Below are 18,550 nucleotides of genomic sequence, written 5' to 3' on the forward strand. Positions count from 1 at the left end.
GGTATCATTCTACATGATACCTTTCTGCTTCCCCACTGCTGGTATCTTATCCCCACTCCATCCCTATTACCTTGTATATATTTTATATATTTATTACATATTGTCTCTTGCTAATAGTAAGTTTCTTGAAGGAAAATACTTTCATCTTTGTCCCTGCATCCCTAGTGAATGACACATAGGCTTGACAAATGTTTGTTGACTAAATCAATGGGCAGAGATGATATCCATCGTGGATATTACCAATGAAAATTCTTGGCAAAAAGAGCACCATAAAGGAGATTCTGGGAGCAATTTGGGGTCGGGTAGGGCTAAAATATAGATTCTACTCTTGACATAGAATTCATCTGATTTAGTCTCAACTCCTTAGTCCTAAATGTGCACTTTACCTTTCCTGAGCTCATTTTATCATCTGTAAAATGAGATAATAACAGCCTCTCTTGCTGTATTATTTGAGGTCATAAATTTAGAACTAGAGCCCAGCGTCCAACCCCCTCATTTTGCAGAAGAGAGAAGAGAGGCCCATTTGTCCAAAGTCACAGAAATACTAAGGAGCAAAGTGAGGATTTGAATCTTGCCTCTGCTTCTCAATCCCCTCCTTTTCTCTTTGTACCACAGTATCTCCTTATCCATAAAGGAACATATTTAGAATGAGAAGGTCCTTAAAAACCATCGAGTCCAGTCCCTTCATTTTGCATATGGGGAAACTGAGGCACAGAGAGTTTTTTTTTTTAGTGTCTTGTCCAGGATTACAGTTAATATCTGAAGCATTATCTTTCTGATTCCAAGTTCCCTATCCCACACTACTCAGTGAATGTTTATTGAATGCAACCAAATAAGATAAGATGGTTTAGAGAAGCTGAATCAATGAATAACTCAACACCAATATTTATTAAGTGCTTGGTGGTTGACAATGCACTCTTTACAAAAGCTCTTCCAAGATTTCGCCTGGTCAGTACAAAATATATTCCCTACATATCAACTAGCCCTATAAGCTTCTCTAATTTATATTTGGAAAACAAGAGCAGAAAGGGTAGAAAAGGAAAGCTTTAGCCAAACATAGTATATAAAAGTCATTAGGTTTTGAACAGCTAGGATTCAAAACACTAGTTCTTTGTTCCTCAACAGTCACCCTGGGAAAGAATAATTCTACTGTTACTTTCCTTTAAATTTATTGCTTTGCTTTTTCATTTCCATGAAAAATGAGGTAAGCATCCCCTGTTTCTAGGATAGGACACGAGGATGCAATGGCTGTTCTTTGGAGAAATACCAGACATGGTAGCTCATGCCTATAGTCCCAGCTTGGGGGAAACTGAGGTTGGTGGATCAGGAGTTCTGAGATTCAGTAGGCTAACCTAATTCAGTGTTGGCAATAATATAGTGAGCACTGGGAATGGGGGGTCCCAGGTTACCCTATGGAGGAGGTTGGAAACAGAATGTTGAAGCTCTCATCCTAATGAAAGTAAGGTTGGGCCCAGGAGTAGCCATCCCTTCATTTATAGACTAGAATTGAAAGGAAGAAAAGAAAGAAAAAAAAGGAAGGGAGGGAGGGAGGGTTAGTATTTTTTTCTTCCTTCCCTCCTTCCTTCCTTCATCCCTTTTCCCTCCCTCCCTCCCTTTTCCTCCATTTCCTCTCGATGAATCTTTGCACTGGCCATGTTCTATGACTAAAATACTTTCTCTCCTCACCTCTACCTTTTAGAATCCTTCTCTATCTTCAAAATACAACTTAAGTACTTACCTCCTACAGCCTTTTCCTGATCCCCCTCCTCCACTATTAGTGCTCTTCCTGATTATCTTTTATTCGTATTTATTTTGTACCTACTAATATATACACATGTCTATGTACATACACACACACACACACACACACACACACACACAATCATTATCATCATCTCATCCATTAGAATACAAGCTCCATGAGAAAAGGGATGATATCATTCTTTGTATTTGTATCCCTAGGACCTGGCACACAATAGGTGCTTAATAAATGTATATGGGATGAATAAAATATCAAGTATGATGATGTGGAAGATTATATTCATGTTAACTGAGGTTTCATCTGCTAAATATCAGTAGACACCATCCCCCCAATATGTCAGCACCCAGGGAGAGGAACAGCGACTGTGAAAACTCATCCACAGAATCTGTTAAATCAGATTTTACAAGCAGCAATGCTATTTAATTGGTTTATTTTTCTAATAAAAAAAGGATTTAAAAGGCCTTGCCTGTGGGAGGTCTACGAAGGGAGACTTCTTGTGCCTATGGCTTTCCTCTTTCTGCATTTACTTTGCTCGGGAATCCCTTCCCCATTCAATTTCTTCTCCCTAGGAATGCTCTCCCTCCTCCCCTCTGTGTCTTGGAATCCCTGGCTTCCTACCAGACTAAGTTCAAGCATTATTTTCTGCAGAATCCCCTTCACAGCCCCTTATCTCCTGGTGTTTGCTCCTCCAAGGCTGTCCTCTGTATGCATCTTGTTATCTCCCCAAGCAGAATGTAAGCTCCTTGACGGCAGATCTCTCATCTTTTTTTTTTCCCATTAGTATCTCCAACATTTAGCATGATGGCAAAGGGCTTAATAAATGCTTATTAACCACCTATCTTCACCTTCCTTCCTCCTACTCACTTAACAAATCTGTCTTTTTATTACTGCTTTGACTGCAGGTAGACATGCCATCACCTGTAGAAAATATAGCAGACCAGAGAGGGGCCATCCCTGTATTCTGATCAAAGAATCACAGAATATCACAGCTGGGAAAAGATTCTTGGATAACATCAATGAAACATTCAAGGTCACTGCCAAAAGCCACAGAAAGATTTGCCTGAGGTATGTATCAGTTTTCTTTCCATTAGTTTCTAACTCCCCTCCAGGTCATTCAGATTTATTGCTTTTCTCTCCCCAAGCTCCTGTCCATAAACTTGAATCACACCAATTTGCATTCCATCCTTCTGGCCCAGCAACAGCATCCTGGCATTGGGCAGGGACAACATAATGACAGTTAGCCTCCTGATAGTGCTTTCATGAGATCTCTTGAGTATACCCATCACTAAACAGAATCCACTCTACCTCAATGCTTTTTCACAAGAGCAGAAGGGAAGAAAACACTTGGGAATCTGGAGAGCTGTCTGAAGAATTGAGTAATCTTTGCCCCCTTTCCCTACACATACGGACAATTCAGTGGTTAGTGTTAGCTAGAGCTGGGACCTGAACCCATCTTCTAATTCCCAGATCAGTCCTTTTTTCATTGTATTTGCAGATTCTGGATCTGATGTCTCTCCCTGGTCCTTTGCCCCCATTCCAATCAATTCCTCCCAGATACTATAATACCCAAGAGAAAAGCTGAGCCATTGTCCTGTGAAAAGAGCTGCAGTTCTCAAATCCAAGGACCTGTACATGCAATCAATGTGACCTTCAGGAAATTCTGGGTCTAAATTTCCTCATCTGCAAAATGAAAAGATTGGACTAGATTGCTTTTATGATACCTTCTAGCTCTCAATCAGGAGTTCTTAACGATGATCTGAGATTTTAAGGTTGGATTTAAGGGAAGGGTTAGTATTTGATCACAATCTTCCAATATAATTGGTTCCCTTGGCAATTCTTTATATTACATTCTATGCCATTATTCTGAATGGAAGTGAGATAACCTCCATGACACAAAAGAGTCAAGAACTCAGTCTAGATCAATGATCAGATTCTTGTACGGGTCACTTTTGCTTCAGGTGCCTCAATTTCCTCTAAAGGTATTGTACTAGATTTTCCTTCCCAACTCTAAATATATAAGACTATGATTGAGGTTTAATACATAGTTGGTGCTTAGTAAATGTAAAATGAGAGGTTGGATTCAACGACCTTTGTGGTATCTTCCAGCCTATCCCAGTATGAACCCCCAACTAGCCCTTGTCCAAACATATTCTAACAACTGCTAGTTTTTAAGTGATGACAAAATACTCTGATCTGCAAAGAGCCTGCAAATCATTATTCCCAATTCCAGACCTTGAGAGTGGAAAAGTGACAGTTTTCAGTGGCAGAGATGATTTGACCCAACATGTGGATGAAGAGTAATAATGTTCTTTCTCTCCACATAACAGCCTTTCTACAAAAAGTCCTCTGGCAGAGGGAGGGAGGTTGGCTGAACCTAGTAGGTTACATGAAGGACAAATGATATATAGGTTCTCTGAGATGGTAATAATACTTTGAGGGGAAATAGGTCTTCAACCTCCCCAATCTCCAATTCCTCCTCCCACTCTCAATACCAACATCTCCTCCAAGGAGCCCTCCCTGATCCCCCTATCTACAAGGGATCTTTCCCTCCCCACAAAGCACTCTGTGCCTCATCTAGGCAACTAGCACAATCTACTTTACGCTCCTCCCCATTGGAAAACCAATTTTCTTGAAGGCAGAGACTATGAATTATTATTCATTTTTGAAGACCCAGGAGCCTCCTATGTATCGGTCCTGTACGTGGTTTGATTAGACTGAATTAAAGAGTTATTATTGTACTGTAAAATCAGAGAAAATGTCTCATAGTATATAGAGTGCTTATTATGGATCATGGGAGCCCCAGATTCAAATCTTACCCTTACTAGCTGTGTGAAGCCTAAGAAATCATTTACCCTTACTTCCCTCATCTCCAAAGCGGAGATGATCATTTTTGTAGCCCCCACTTCATAGGATGGTTGTGAGGCTCTCAAGTGAGACGTGTACAAAATGCCAAATGGTGTAGTTTTATATGTCAGTTATTATTATTACTCCAGAAAGGATTTCAGGATTCTATTATCCACTGCAGTGACTTAAAAAAAAACATGGATGGTAGGCAAATTTACCATATATATCACAACTGGATCTGTTCAATTCTGATGGATGTGGCTCTCTTTAACAGTGAGATGATTCAGACCCATTCCAATGATTTTGTGATGAAGAGAGCTATCTACTCCCAGGGAAAAAACTGTGAGAACCGAGTGCGGACCACAACATAGCATTTTCACTCTTTTTATTGTTGTTTGTTTGTATTTTATTTTCTTCCTCATTTTTTCCTGTTTGATTTCATTTTTCTTGTGCAGAAAGAAAATTGTATAAATACATGCATATATTGGATTTAGCATATATTTCCACCATGTTTAACATATATTGGATTACTTGCCATCTAGGGGAGGGTGGAGGAAGGGAGAGAAAATTGGAACACAAAGTTTTGCAAGGGTTAATATTGAAAAATTATCCATGCATATATTTTGAAAATAAAAAGCTTTAGTAAAAAAATAACTGGATCTGTGAACTGTTGCAGCCGTTCTGGGAATCAACTTGGAATTATGCTAAAATATCCATAACATTTGATCCAAAGATCTCACTGCTGGGTATGTGATCTCAGAAGGTCAATGACATATGGAAAGTACTTCTATAGCAGCACTTTTTGTGATAGTAAAGAGCTGGGAAATAAAGCTGATTGGGGAGGGGAGTAGCTAACACTTGGACCACACTTATCTGAAATGCTCAAAGGAGAGAAGAGCACATACAAATAGAAACATACATGCAGAATTGGGATACTCAACAGAGAAATAGGGAGAATAAAGGATGACAGTAAAGGGAGATGAAGAGAGAGATTAGTCCAACACAAAACCAACTGTAAGGATATACAATAATTTTAATAGCTCTCTTTTGGAAAACAATTGGAAAGTGAAGAAGTGCCCCTAATTTTGGGAATAATTGAGTACACTGTGGTGTATACATATAATGGAGTACAACTGTTCTTTAAGAAATAATGTAAGTAATAATTTAAGAGAAACCAGGAAAGACTTGTATAGATTGATGTAGAAGGAAATGAACAGAAGCAGAACAATTTCTACAATGACAGTAATATGGTGGAGACAAACAATTTTGAAAGACTTGGGAAGTTAGATCAATACAATGCCTACCATGATTCCAGAGGATTCATGATGAAACAGGTTACCCATTTATGGATAGAGAAGTGAAAGATTCAGAGCATAGGAATTCAGACCAATAGGAGTCTTTTTTTTTTAAAGTGGCCAATGTGTAAATTTGTTTTGCTTGATTATATGTGCTTATAACAGAGAAGAAGAAAAAAAATAGGAAGAGGAAATGCAATATGGCCTGATAGAAAGTTAACCAACTAAGTTTTAGTTCCAGTCATTCAACTACCTAGTCAGGTAATTGAGCCAGCCCCAGGCTAAGTTTTCACATCTGTAAAATGGAAGGCTATGATTAAATAGATCTTCAAGATTATTTCCCAGTTCTAAAATTCTATAATTTGATGTATTTGAAAAATAAACAGGGACTCAGGGGTTCCATGATAGGATGTATAGGGAAAATAAACAGGACGGTTCCTATTTCCCTAATAAGAAATAAATCTTGAAGTCTCATCAGCATACAATTAGCAACTAGTACTCAAGAGAGAAAGAAATAACTGGCCCCGGTGCAGACCCAACTGGGCGTAAAGAGCATAAAACAGAAATGTCAGGCTATTCAAGGGAGAGGAGAAGGAAGAAGAGAGAAGAATGTGAAAGGGAAAGTAATGCTGGGCAGGGAGACAGGATTCATAAGTACTTTGTCATCAACAACCACATTTCTGGTAACGTTATCCAAGTTTGTCAAAAGGAAAAAGAATAATCGAAGATACAGTTGGAAAGGATCTTAGAGATCACCAGATCCAAGAATCAGACCCAGAAGAGACCTGATAGGTCAATGAGTCCAAACTTCATTTTACAAATGAGGAAATTGAGACTTAGACTCTTTCAGAATTAAGGCATTTAAGGTATTTAAGGCAGATGGAGCTCTTTCTGATTCTAAGAATAAAGCACCGCCCTTGCATCCTATTGCCTCTGAGCTCATGAGGCCCCAAGAGGACCAGAGAGGCTGGCTGCCTTACTTTGGTTCACATAGCTAGTTAAAAGCAGAACCTGGTTGTCTGACTTTTAGTCCAGCGTTCAGTGAGCTGTATAAAGCATAGAGATTTAGAAAGGAGAGAAAATTGGGAGAAATAATCCTGTAAAAAGTGGGTACTTTGCTGCAGACAAGCAAAGATGAACTCCCACATGAACTGCCTTGATGAATTTCTGTCTAATAAGATGTCAAAGGCACTAGAAAAGAGCCTGTCTTCCAAACCTCTCCCCAACTGACATGTCATTCAATAAAAGAAATAGATGGGAATACAGCAAGATAACTGTATAACTATGTATACATATATTGGATTTAACATATATTTTAATATATTTCACATGCATTGGACTACCTGTCATCTAGGGGAGGGGATGGGGGGAAGGAGGAGAAAATTTGGAACAGAAGGTTTTGCAAGGGTCAATGTTGAAGAATTACCCATGCATATGCTTTGTAATAAAAAGCTTTAATTAAAAAAAAAAGAAATAGATGGGAATAGGGGATTGGGCTCTGGATTGAAGGTGGGAAGACTGAGTTCAAATCCCATTCTGGCACTTATCACTCTTGTGATTTTGCTCAGTTTCTTCATCTCGAGATAGACTCTAGAACTATGATCTTCCCTAAAGCAATGAACTCCCCTTGGCTTGGTCTCTCCTCTCTAAAAATGAAGGGATTGGATGAGATGATTTCTGAGGGACTTTCCTACTCTAGTTCTCAAAACTCTGAACTTTCACCATTAATAATGATGTCCCATGCTAGTGCTCCAATCCTATTCGGACACCTCAATGTGGTGGATGGGAAACCCAGGGTTCTCCAAGGCTATGTTAGAAAAGTGCAGAATCTTGTAGGTTTTAGCCAGCTAGAATGGATAATATGTCTGTCATCCAAGGCCAAGGCTGAACCCAGCCACTCTCATAATGGCTCTAAGCAAAAGAAAACTATGAATTTCCAACTTCAAGGGACCTTTGAGTCTAGCTAGTACAGGGGTTCTCAATCTGGTGCCTGAGAACTATGAGTATATTATTATTTCAATAGAATTACTTTCCTTTGCAACCCTATATATCTTGTCATTTAAAAAATGTGAATCTGCGGCATCACTCAGATTGCTAAAGGGGTCCATGACATAGAAATTGTTCTTATCCCCCGTCTAACTCCTTTGTTTTAAAGGGAAGAGAATGATTTGCCTAATTATACAGCTAGTAAAGAATCCAAGAAAGGATATGAACTCAGGACTTCTTTTCTTCTAGTCCAACTCTCCATCTCTACCACAGAATAAAAACTGGTTGATATGAATGAATGAATGAACAATTCCTTGAATAAAAAGAAAGCCCAGGTCTTCAAATCAAAAATTGAAACCATTCTCATAGGATCATTTGAAGGAAAGGGCTCTGTAAATCTGAGACTCCTTAGAAAAAAATGAATATGATTTTTTACTAAATACAAATATATATACACATATATATGTACACATATATACAGATATGCATATATCTGTATATATTTAGTAAAAATGATTTATATATCTATATGTATTTTATATCTATAGGTAGATAAAAAGAAGCAGGGCCTTATGCTAAATACTGGGGATGCAAGGGGCATAGGGCACAAACCCTTTCCTTAAGGACTCTACAATCAGCAAAATAATTGTATAAATATGTATACATATATTGCATTTAATATATATTTTAACATGTTTAACAAATGTTGGGTTACTTGCTATCTAGGAGAAAGGGTGGGAAAGGAGGGGAAAATTTGGAACACCAGGTTTTGCAAGGGTCAATGTTGAAAAATCATCCATGCATATGTTTTGAAAATGAAAAGCTTAAAAAAAAGGAGTCTGCAATCTAATAGGGTGAAGATATCACATATGCAAATAACCATGTTGGAATATGATGGAACAGAAAAGGTGAGAAATACAGAAAAGCAATCTTTTTGTGGAAATAGGAGAGGGAAAATCCAATCTATCTGGACCAGGAGCAAATATCACTGGTGTGCTAAAAGTGCTAACAATTCCACCAGGTAGGTCCCAGCTAACTGTTTCTGCTCTTGGTTAGGCTGTCCATTTCTCCAACACAACTGGAGATGTCTTCCTTACCCAATGAGGGTCATACTACAACGTCAATGTATTTCTGGATTCACAGGACTTTAGAGCTTAGAGGGATGATGGGCACTTAAGTTACTTGTACCAGAACATAGTCTACAACTTCTTTCTAGACAGAGTGGATAGAGTGCTTGGCTTGGCAATGGAAATTTTTAAAAAAACCCATTTACTCAAATGCTATCTCCAATATGGACTATCCCTATGATCCTGGACAAATTATTTAATTTCTCTGGGGCTCAATCATCCATAAAATGATGGTATGATGTCTTCTGAGATTACATCTAGATCTAAATCTTCAATCTATGAGCTCCTGGCACATATACCAGCCCTCTTTTTGCCATACCACCCAAAGTACCGGCATTGTTTTTTGGTTCTGTGGCTCACTCGCTTCCCAAGCTGTCATTCCTAGTGTTTGCAGATTTAGCTAGCAAAAACTTGAGAATGTCTGAAGTAATTGTCATACACGTGTTCTGAATGTTCTGAGACCTTGAATAAATCACTTGGGACTCGGTTCCTTCATCTGTAAAATAAGGAAGTTGGGTTATATGACCTCTGAGGTTCCTTATAGCTTTAAATATATAAACTCATGGGACAGAAGTGAGATGGTTCACCTCTCCTATTAAGTATTGAGCAAGACTAACCTGGGGTCTGTAAGCGTAGTTTTAAAAACATTATAAATAGATAGCTAGAAAATTATGTTTCCGTATAATTGATTTTCATTGTTATCCTTTGTATTTTATGTTAAGCATTTAAAAATGTAATTCTGAGAAGGGTCAAAGACTTTAAATAGGCTGTTCAAGGGCCCATGTCACAATATAGATTAAGAACTCCTGGTAAAGAGTGTTAAATATTAGGTCTTTCAGTTGATTTAATTCAGTTGCTATTTATAGTGTACCCAGAGGCCTTTGGGCATCATGGAACCCTTCAGGATTAATGCCATCCACTGAATCTTTCTTTCCATCTCAATTAGTAGTCCTTTCATCCTTCCATCTCTTTAGTGTATTACTGGTTCAAAAATCTTTTATTAAAGGTAATTAATATTATGGCCAGCTTAAATCTGATGCTCCATTTGGGGGAGCTCATTATCTCTCCTAGGTTTTTCTGAGAAATCAATGATAAGAAGAGAAAAGAAGAAATCTAAAGCTCCAATGATATCCTCAAAATGGCAGGCAAGTACTCTGGCATAGAAGGTGGGCCTCATGTGGCAACTTCACTGGTGGGAACCATGAATTCTAAATGAATTTATATCAGTGAAGGAAGTCCCTGAAAGATGGAGGGTGACTTGTTTGGCCTTTGGGGGCTGTGGGTTTCCTTGTGAAGCCCTCAGTCCTGATGAACAGGTGAACTCCCCTAGGAGGAAGACATTCAGTTCTGAACTCCCAAGAAAGGATGTCACTGTTTTTTTAGTCTACAACAGTTTTCTGAGATTGATGGTCAGGAAAGCTCTCCTTGGAGTGACTTTAAATATTCAGCCTTAACAAATTAAGTCATATCTATCTTAGCTGTCATCAGGAGAATTGACCATGGGGCATATTGATCAAAAGTGACAAACTCTGAGACAACTTTTTCCAAACTATCAGAAGTGTTAGCTTTCTCAGGGAAGTCTTCACAGTGGTCAGAGCTAGAGTGAATGTCTAATTCCCTCTTTTGTGATTAGGGAATTGAGGTAAAGAGAAATTAAGCAATTGGTCCAGGGTCACCTAGATTGTTTAAAAAAAAAAATAAAGAACTAGAATTTAAGCTTCCCAGGTCTTAAAAACAGAAAAACTCCGAGTTCAAATTTGGCTTCAGATACTTACTAAGGGTGTGATCTCAGACAAATCACTTCAGTTTGTCTCAGTTTCCTCATCTGTAAAAAGGAATGGAGAAGGAATGGCAAACTACTACAGTTTCTTCACCAAGAAAACCCCACATAGTCATGAAGAGTCAAACATGATTAAACAATAATTGGGCACTCAGAGAGTTGGGGCTAAAAGGACCTCAGAAGCCATGTAGTTTTTTTTTTTTTATAGATTTTTTTATAAATAAGGAAACATTTTTATAGATAAGGAAACTGAGACTAAGAGAAGTTAAATGACTTACCCCACAGTCACACAAGTATAAATGATAGAGCCCAGATTTGAACCCTGGGGTCCTCAGATTCCCAAATCACTATTCCACCATCCCAAATCACTACACTATTTAGCATTCCCTGATGTTTCTTTGGATGAAATTTTTGAGGATTATTTTTTAAAGTGTTTGGAAGGGGAGAAGCATAAGGAAGGGTTGTAGAAGAGATTTAGTGCTGGAAAGGAACTTAAAGACAAAGCCACAAGCCTTTAAATGTTTATTATGTGCCATATACAGTAATAAAAGCTGAGGATATAAATAAAAGCAAAAAGAAAGGCAGGAACTGCCTTCAGGGAGCTTACATTTGAATGGAGGAAGTCAACATGTGATTGGGGGCTACAAAGTGGAGCTGAAGGATGCAATGAAGATCCTCATTCAGGGGCTTGGTGGCAATCCACAGAGTCAAAAGCACAGCAGAGAGGGAAATGAATCTGGTTGATCTGAGACTATTACCAAGAAAGAGGTACCCAAAAGAATTCAGCAATGGGAGAAGGCTGGAGGTGAGAAGGCAGCTGAGTCATGGTAGCAAAATCCAGAGACAAAATCAGATGAAAGGAGAGTATAACCTTAATTTACAGAAGAAAATGAGGTTCAGAGGGGCTGTGACTTGTCCACTGAAGCAGCAGAACTAATATCTGAGCCCAGGGTCTCTGAATACATCCCATTATCCCCTCCCTCCCCATTCTGCCAAGGTTGAGTATAAATTACCACCATTTGCCAGCCAGCTGCTTACAGTGGCTCGGCAACATATGTTGTCTTGAGAGAAACCTGACTTAGGGAAATGAGATGTTCTCCTGAGACTATGAGGATAAATTGGTGCAGAGAGGAGAAAGGAGAATCAGGAAATGGAAATAATACAAATAAGGAATACATCAGAAATGCATTAGTTTGTTGCTAAAACTAACAGATGACAAATTTCCATACCACCAATCCAAGTCTCAAAATAGCTTGAAGAACTCAATAAATAACTATACTGTAACTGGACCCACAGTTCAGCCCAGGCAAAATTGCTCCCCATAATCACCCAAGCATATCACTGATCCATAAAACCTATGAGCATGCTTTCAATATGTGGCACATTGATTAAATAACCAGACTTGAAGAAGATCAGGAAGATCTGGATTCAAGTCCAGACTTTTATGCAGACTGACTGTGTGACCCTGGACAAATCATTTTCTCTCTAAATCATCCCCGCTGTCTATTGCCTTGACTTTTGTCTTATCACTAGACTTCCAGTGATTCTGCTGATGACTTTGTGCAGCTCTACTCAAATCCATTTCAAGCACAAGTAAAGTCATCATCCTACTGATGTCATTGGTCCTCTTCAGAAATGAAGGATGAACAACAATCCTCCCATCTGCTTCCTGTCCTTGGACTAATACTGCTTTCAGTGATTTAACAGAATATGAGTTTAATCCTAAAACTTTTATTCAATGCAAAAAGGAGATGCCTTGTCCCTCTTTGCAATAATCCATAGAACATTAGATAAGAGAGAAAGCAGAATATCAACTTCCCCTTGATGCCTTTCTATCTGAACTCAAGCAAATGACCCACAAGCATTTATTGAGTATCTATATAATGCTTAGTTCTGAAGACAGAAAGACAAAGAATGAAACAATCTCTTCTGTGCTCAAAAATTTTAATTGGATGAGCCTGAGAATAATGAGAATACATGATATCACTTAGACAGCATTTACAGGCCCATTATATATCCCTAAAATCTGGAAGGTGAGGCTTAAAGAGATCATCCTAGTGACCACATAATTGACAAATGATAAAGCCAGGACTCAGTCTTCTGATTGCTAACACAAATACTCTCTTACAAGCACCAAGAAATTTTAGGTAGAAATAGAATTTCATGAGTTTAAAAAAAAAAAAACAATCAAAGCCCTACAACAGCCTTTCTATCAGAAATTGTGGACATCCTGTGGAATTGTGAATGCTTGAACTATGTTTTTGAAATAGTGAAAGTCAGGAAAAGGGTAAGATTATTTTAGTCTGGGTCTCTCAAATGCTCCTCCAATTGAGGGCCTTTACAAACCAATAACACACCAAAAGCCCACACACGAAGTCATTTCCATTGACTTTCTCATAAAGAAAGGGCAACTTAATAACTCTAAAACACCATGTTTTCCTGAATGACCTTAAACTTTTGGGGAAAAGAAATGTTTATAAGAGAAAATAATTCTACATCAATAGAAGCAAAGTATTAAAGATAGAAGGATGCTCTGGGGAAGGAGTACTGACCCAAAATTTTGGCATCATGGACCCCATGGGCGGTCTGAAGTGTATAAGTCCTTTCTTAGAATAGTGTTTTTAAATGCATAAAATAAAATACTGAGGATTACAAGGGAAACCGATTATACAGTTGTCAAAATATTTTTTTAAAAAACAAGTTCATGGTTCCCTGCCCAAGGGCAACATTCTCAATTTAGAAATGAGAAAACTAAGGCTCAAAGTTTTAAAAGTCTTATCTTGGGTCAAGGAATTAAGAAAGGTAGGAGGAGCACAGAGATCTCCTGCTTCCTAAAGTAGCTGCTTTGGGGCAACTAGGTGGATCAATGGATAGAGTACCAGCCTTGAAGTCAGTCAATAGGACCTGAGTTCAAATTTGACCTCAAACAACTTCAAACAATACTTCCTAGCTATGTGACCCTGGGCAAGTCACTTAACCCAATTGCCTCAGTAAAAATAATAATAATAAAGTAGTTTCTTTACTCACCATTTTTAAGGTTTTTCTGCCTATTTGCAAATGGACACTTTTCAATAGGAATGACTCATAAGTATAAGGAGGAATTGTGAAATGAGTTTCCCATGAATAGAAAGAAAAGTAATAACAGAAAAGAAGTAATTTAATTCCTTTCTTCCAGAAATTGTAGAATGTAATGTTTCTGACAGCCAGAATGATTTTACAGCTTTGTCTCTTTTTCCAGTGCCAAGTTTAGCTACTGACACCCATTAGGTACACAGTATTTAATACAGGTTTCTTGAAGCTTGTTTGGTCCTAAGATCCCTCCCTTATATCTTCTTTATAAAAGTTGGGCTCTATGGGTCTGGAACGTTGCATCTACTAGTATTGTGTTGGTTAATTTGAATGACTTATTTTTAAAATGTTTTGTTACAAGGGCAGGAACATTGAGTAGGATAGTAGGGAGGATTATATACAGAAATGAAAGTGAAAGAAAAACAAGAAGTATCAATAAAACATTTTAAATGAGGGGGGAGAGAGAAGAGAATGCTTGAATTGAAAAGGCAGCTTGAAAAGAATCCTGACCTTGGAGTCAGGAAATCTGGGCTGAAATACTAAAAAACTTTGGGATTATAAATATGAGGAACAAAGCTCATATCCTGCTTTAGACACTTAGCTGTGAGGCTCTGGGCAAATTACTTGTCCCTGTTTGCCTCAGTTTTTTCATCTGTAAAATGAACTGGAGAAAGAAATAATAAACCATTCCATTGCCTTTTCCAAAAAATCCCAATGGGGCCACAAAAAGTTGGACACAACTTAAAAATAACCAGATAACAATAAATATCTTTCTAGCTCTAAAGTGATAATGCTATGATGCAACTCTAAGATCCTGAGCAAATCAGTTCATTTTTGAGGCTCAGTGTCTTCATCTCTAAAGTGAGATGACTTCCAATGTTCCTCACACCTCTAAGGCTATGAAATCAGAGATTAAAAAAAGCTGAACTTTAGAGAGCATTTTAAAAGGAAAGAAAAAGCTGACTATGTGTCAGGTTCTGGGCTAGAAGCTAGGGATGAAAAAAAATTAATTCTGCCTTCAGAAACCTTAAATTGTGATAGGAGAAAGAAAAAGTGTTTCTGCCATGCATTTTCCCTTTTGAGTCTCGCAACAACCCTACCAGAAGGTCACTGAATGTTGCCGGATCTGTTATTCTATCTTTCAATGAATCTTGCATGATTTGGACAGGTGCACAGTAACCGCTGGTTGGAGGACAGCCTTCAAGAAAGCATTTTGCTCTAACCATATATCAAATGTTTCTCTTTGTACAACAAATACAGCAGGGTCTTTTATTCTCTGTATCCTTCCATCAATCTTGTTACGGTAAAATATGATCTACTGTTGAATATCATTTATGAATGTTTGTCTCTTCTCCATATTCATAGATACAGTATTTGCCCATGATATATATGGAGATTATTCTCAGGGGGAAAAAATATTTTGTGGTTTAAAAAAATATGCTCTGACTAAAAAAAAAAAAAAAAATCACTGATGGCTAGAGGACATGGAGGAAGACTCAATTTTCTTCAACTATAAAATGGGGATAATAATAGTTGTGAAGCTCAAATGAAATAATATTTGTAAGGTGCTTGGCACATATTTTTAGTCACTGAGTTGTTTTTAAATCATGCCCAAGTCTTTGTAATCCATTTGGGGTTTTCTTTGCAAAGATACTGGAATGGTTTCCTTCTTCGGAAAATGCTTCACAAATGCTTGTTCCTTTCCTCTTAATCCTGGGACCTTATTGCTATTTTCTTTCTGCCTATGTTTGTACTCCCAGTGTTAGTACAGTGCCTGGTACACAGTAAATACTCAATACTTGTTTACTTGACCATGACTACTACTACTACAAGACAAAACAAGAAGAAAAGATTAATTCCTGATCTCTCTGTGTACTTTTTCATCATAGCTTCTAGAGTTGGAAGAGACCTCAGAGACTAGTCTAATCTCATTTTAAAGATGAAGAAACAGAGGTTCAAAGAGGTTTCTTTCTTTTCCTCTTGATTCAGAAGAGTTGGGTACAAATTCTCCCCAGTCCCAAATTACTTGTGTGATGTTGAACAAGCTATTTAATCTCTTTTGACCTCAGTTTACTCATCTGTGAAATGATTGGCTGAGTTTAATGACTTTTGAGTTCTCTTCAACTCTTTTATCTTTGATCCTCTGAGGTTTAGTTTACTTATTATAAAGTGAAGAAGTTCGACTAAATAGTCTCTGAAACCCTGCTGAGTTTAGATCTGATATCCTGGGATATCTGTTTCTTCATCTGTAAAATCCTTCCTCCCTCCATCCCCTTTTGACCCTCCATCTCTGTCTTTATCCAATCCTCTTTGTAGATTCGAGATACACCTCCCTGATTGCCATGTGATCACTCTTTAAAAGCCACATATGGGTTTGCATGAAACCAAGGAAGATAAAAGAAAGCTAAAGAAACCTCACCCCACCCTACCATCAATTCTATATACCCCCTCATTCTTTGAGAAGGGAGGATATTTTTGCAATTTTTTTCCAGTTCCTAGAGGATTTGGGGTGGGAAAAGTAAAGACCCCTTCTGTCACACATGTAGTTAATTTTTTTAAACAAATGCAGGATTTTATATTTAAATATTCTAGAGAAAAATATTACTACCATTGAAATTTTCTCAAGTAGAATGTAAACTCTGTGAGGGCAGGGATTATTTTGTTTTTGTCTTTGTATCCTCAGGGACATATAGTCAGTGCTTTAATAAATCCTTATTAAATTGAATCAATAAAACCAAACATAGAATAATTTGCCTCAGAGTAAGTAAGGGACTTCAGAGGGCTTAGGCTAGTAAAGGCTGCCTTTGGATATATTAAATAGCTTCAGGTTTAGATATACTAAATGGGGTGAGGTTTCTTTAGCTTTTTTTTTAATCTTCCTTTGGCTTTACGCAAACCCATATGTGACTTTTTAAGAGTGATTACATGAGATTCAAGGGGGTATATGTTGAATCTACAAAGAGAGAGGAATGGAAGGAGACAGAGATGGAGATCAGGAAAAGAGAGGCTGCCTCTATTTATATAATCCAATTGGAACCAACGATCAAGACCCTGAGTGCCAGGCACTGTCCTAGGTGCTGGCAATACAAAGGCAAAATAACATTCTGTGTTTAAAATATTCTGTTTTCCCCCTGAGCTGAAGCAGGAATCACTTCTATAACAAACCTGACAAAAGTTACCCACCTTCTGCTTGCTGATCTCCAGGGATAGACAACTCAAGAATCAGTTTCATTCTTGGATGGTTCTAAGCAGTATGCTTCAATCAATACCTTGCTTCCACAAGTAGAATCAGTGCCTGACAAATAGTGGGTACGTAATAAATATTTATTGAATTGAATTCCTAGCTAAGTAAAGAGTTCTTACATCGGTAGTTCTCAGATCCTTTCATATGATCCCATATTTACCACAGGGGCATTTTTGTTCAGAAAAGAATTGGATAATTTCAGAAGTATCATCCTGCAAGATCCCCTGTAGCTCTAAATCTAAGACAGGAGCTCCCACACAGGAAGATGCAAGGACAAAACCTTCATCTGTTCTAATTGTATAAAACACTAATTTAGAGTCATTATCAGTCATCTTGACCTATGTCTTGCCCCAGAACTTTGATGACTCTGGAAGAAAGAAGAGGCTGATGACTTTGCACAGCTCTGTCTCACTTAAATCCGATTCACTTGCAAATCAAGAGATTTGTTCTGATATCACTGGTCTTCTCTGGGAATGAAAGATGAACAAGAAAATATTAATATAACACCTACATGGCACTTTGCCAACCTCAAAGCCTACACAGGAACAGAGGAAGAACCTCAGAGACTATCTAGTCCATACCCATAATTTTACAGATGTTCAAGCAAACCAAAGCCCAGAGAACTTTACTCTATTAAAGTCCCCTACGGAATTTGCTGAAGGTCACTCAAGTCATTTCTGAGGGAAGTAAAATTTGAATATTAGTTCTCAGCCTTGAACATCAGTACTTATTTCACTGTAAAACACACACACACACACACACACACACACAGAGTTAGTTAGAAGGTTATTATAACAGCAGTCTATGAGAGAAGGATCTAAGCAAAGATGTTCACAGAATCGAATGGGAGGAAGCTGGAAGCAATGGGCAAAAAGCAGAGGGAAAGATGGGTTTTGGTTTTTGTCAGCCAATTTTTTTGGAAATTCTATAAACACAGGCTTCAATTTTTGATTTGGAAGTTTGAGAATTAACTTTCTCTACCAAATCTTTGACTTGCATAGAATTTTAAAAATACAACTTAAAAGGCGAAATTCAAACAAATGAATTATTTGGAAATGGAGCCAAGAACTCCCACTTGATTCTCTGAATTCAATCAACCCAGTTTATGAGTAACTTTGGGCTTCCGGTCTATTTGCTAAATAAAATCCAGAAACCAAAAGCCAATCATGTTCCTGTTTATCCTTCAATTGCCAACAGTGTTCATTGTCTTCTTTGATATTCCGAGCCTACCACTTAGGAGATAACAGGCAGGTTTTAAGCCACAAATGTGTAATATTAAAGTCAAAAATGCTTTCTAGTTTTCACCTCTGAAGATCACAAAGTAAACAATGAAAATTCTGTGCCTTGCCTTCCTTCCAAAATGTTCTCTGTTCATTCAACAATTTAACGAACACTTATTAAGCTCCTTCTATGCATTAAGAACTGTGCATATTGGGGATATGA

At 37.9% G+C, this 18,550-nt stretch overlaps 1 protein-coding gene across 2 annotated transcripts in view; it reads right to left on the reverse strand.

Annotated features, from left to right (window-relative positions):
• Positions 1–18,550, reverse strand: part of CHST11 (carbohydrate sulfotransferase 11) — a 308,973-nt gene that overhangs the window by 171,553 nt on the left and 118,870 nt on the right. The gene's annotated exons all lie outside the window — the stretch shown is intronic.

This window comes from Sarcophilus harrisii, chromosome 5 (assembly GCF_902635505.1).
Source record: "Sarcophilus harrisii chromosome 5, mSarHar1.11, whole genome shotgun sequence".
NCBI lineage: Eukaryota > Metazoa > Chordata > Mammalia > Dasyuromorphia > Dasyuridae > Sarcophilus > Sarcophilus harrisii.